A 3,187-nucleotide genomic window follows, 5' to 3' on the forward strand; every position below is an offset into this window, starting at 1 on the left:
GAGAGCGAGACCAGAACGTTCTGGCTGAGTCAGGAGGACCGCCCGTGGCAAGATCACTGACCTGGCCCGCTACGCGCAGCCGGCCATGATGCCGCCCCCTTTCCCGGGGGCTTTGAGCTGCCAGAAACCCGAGCACGTGGAGCGCGTCCTGAAGGACTTCCACGAGGCGGGGAAGCCCCTCGGCCGCTGCATCGCTCCTGTCCTCGCGGCCAAAGTGCTCCCTGGCGTCCAGGTCACCGTGGCCACCAGCAGGAGGAAGGCGGCAAGTGGCCGTATGCCGGGGCCGCGGAAGCCATCAAAGCCATGGGGGCCAAGCGCTGTGTGGAGGGAGTGACCGAAGCTCACGTGGACCAGAAAAACAAGGTGGTCACGACCCCAGCCTTCATGTGTGAGACGGCGCTCCACCACATCCACGACGGGATCGGGGCCATGGTGACGAAGGTGCTGGAGCTTGCCAGGAAGTGAGCCGCCAGCTCTGGCTTCGCCTCTTCCACCAGGCGGAGCTGGCGGCCTGTTGTCCTGTCCAGCTTGGAATATGACACACGGGGTCGGATAATTGGGGTGAGAGTCGTCGTCAGCTCTGCTCAGCTCACCTTCCTTCCAAGAGAGGAGGGAGGCAGAGCCCACGCCCCAGGGCGGCCGGAGTCCGCCGCCTGTAGGAGTAGCGACTGGACGCCTAGTGCCTCCCAGAATGACAGACAGTCAGCTTTCTCACGAAGCCAGTGAGGTAGAGGTATTGTCTAACCTCAGGTTTGCCTAGCTTCAGAATACTTAGTGTTTGGAAGGGAAAATAATTTTAAGTTTATAAATGTAATAATCAGAAAACTTGAAACATGGTTATTAACAATTAAAGATTCTCTAATCTGGAGTAAAAAAGAAAAATGCTAGCATAGATTCCACCTCTGGCACGATGACATAAGGAGCTATATGGAAAGTGGTGAAAAATTATTTTAGAATGACCATTTAACGCCTCTGGAAATGGTCCTAAGGGCAGACAGAAAATGAAGAAACATTTATTCAGAAAAACCTACTTAAACCCAGTAAGAACAGCGAGAGTCTGTGGCAACTGAACGGCAACCTGCTGCCTCCCTCAGGGACTCGAGCTCAGTGACAGGAACTCCACTCCGGACAGAGCAGCCAAGAACACAGGCACCTCACCCCCACCCTCAACTGGAGGCCTGTGGCATCTTCCCCAGAGAGGCAGGCATCGGCATTTCTCCTTCTGACCCGTGCTGCCCATTGCAGTGGCTAAGTTCTGGTGCGTGTGGCCACGAGATGGGGCTCCTGTCTTCTGTCAGGCCCCGGTCATGAGGCCGAGGCTCTCCCTTGGGTGTGGTGCCCTGAGCATCCAGGGGCCCTGGTGATGCTCGCCCCAGCTAGCTTGTAAGGCAGAGAGAGAGGCAAGCCAAGAATAGAGACTGCAGCTCCCCTTCTTTTCTTATGGAGCACCAAGACCCTAAAGCAGGCGTCTCCCAGAGAGAAGCATGCCACGGCTCCTTCTCTCAGCTCAGAGATTTTACCCAGAGGGAGAGAGAGGCTACTTTGAAGCTCTTCCAAAAAGAACTGAGTTTGTTTTCAACAGAGAGTTAAGAATGTTCAAGCCTGAAGGTGTGCTGAAAAACAATGGATGGTGTGATGAAAACAATACAAAGGGGGTAGATTTATTAGAAATGTAAGCTAAACCACAGCTTACCAGAGAGAACCAGGAAATGAAACAGTTAAGAGGCCTCCTGCAACCAGGACAAATCTTAAACACTGACTTCAACATTATCCCTGTAAAGGAGCCCAAGTGTAATTAATCAATCCATGCAGCACTGTAAGCCCCAGGGCCGTGTCAGAAACAGCAGAGCAATCAGTCAGCAATTAATGAAGCCGCACATCTGGTGTGGGCAGGAAAAGACAACCAAAGAGGCCAGCATCGCTGTTATCCCCGGTGCCTGCGCAGGCTCAAGCTGTGCCTTCCAGGAGCAACACAGGCTTCGGCTCTGCTGGGATAAACTGATGCCCCCAGTGACTCATTAAGCAGATAAACAACAAACAACAAAGTCCTGGGGAAGAGGATCGATGGAGACCTGAACCTGGAGATGCTACCATATGTTACCTAAAATGCCTAGTTTCCAACAACAACAAAAATCACAACATGAAGAAGAAGAAGAAGAAAAACAGAACAAAACAAAGAAACAGGAAAGCCTGACCCATACATGGAGAAAAAAATCAGGCAACAGAAACTTCCTGTGAACAAGACCAGGTGTCTTGATATAACAAAGACTTCAAAGTAGTCATAAATATCTTCAAAGAACAAAACTAAATCATGTTTAAAGTGAAGAAGGTATGATGACAATGTCTAATGAAATAGAGAATATCATTAAGAGGTATAAATGATTAAAAAGAATAAAATGGAAGTGCTAGAGCAGAAAAGTATAATGATTAAAATTAAAAATTCACTATAGTAGGCTTACCAGTATATTTGAACTAGCCCAAGAAAGAATTAGTGAACTTGTAGACCAATAAACATGATATAATCTGAAGAACAAAAAGAAAAAAAAAAGAATGAAGGAAAATGAACAGAGCTAATAGAATTGTGGGATACCATTAAGTGCACCAACATATGTGTAATAAGAGTGCCAGAAGGACAGGAGACAATGAAAGCAGAACAAAAAATATTTGAAGAAACAATGGCTAAAATTTCCCCAAATTTGAAAAAACAAAACAAAAAAACTTTACACATTTGAAAAACTGGATAAACTACAAGTAGGAAAAACACAAAGAGATCCACAGCAGACACATCCTAGAAAAAATGCTGAAAGACAAAGACAAAGAAAAAAATCTTTAAAGCAACTAGAGAAAAATGAACCATCACCTACAAGGTAATCCCAGTAAATTAATAGCTGATCTCAACAGAAACAATGGATACCAGAAAGCACTTGAATGACATAGTCAATGTGTTCAAAGAAAAATATTGTCAACCAAGAATTCTATCTATCCTATTTAATAAAAGAGAAACATGGCAATTAGTGTATGACCGCTACCCTTCCCATTGGCTAATCAGGGTGATATGCAAATTAACTGCCAGCCAAGATGGCGGCCAGCAGCCAGGCAGCTTAAAGCGAACATGAGGCTTGCTTGCTTCAGTGACGGAGGACTCCAGCGTTCCCCGCCTGCCGCTGCTGGCCTCTGAGCTGCCACT

At 47.3% G+C, this 3,187-nt stretch overlaps 1 pseudogene; it reads left to right on the forward strand.

Moving 5' to 3' along the window:
• The first annotated feature begins 88 nt into the window (after positions 1-88).
• On the forward strand, positions 89-651 carry LOC102756915 (annotated as a pseudogene).
• The last annotated feature ends 2,536 nt before the right edge of the window (positions 652-3,187 follow it).

The sequence above is a fragment of the Myotis davidii genome, unplaced genomic scaffold (assembly GCF_000327345.1).
Source record: "Myotis davidii unplaced genomic scaffold, ASM32734v1 scaffold648, whole genome shotgun sequence".
In the NCBI taxonomy this organism is placed as follows: Eukaryota; Metazoa; Chordata; class Mammalia; order Chiroptera; family Vespertilionidae; genus Myotis; species Myotis davidii.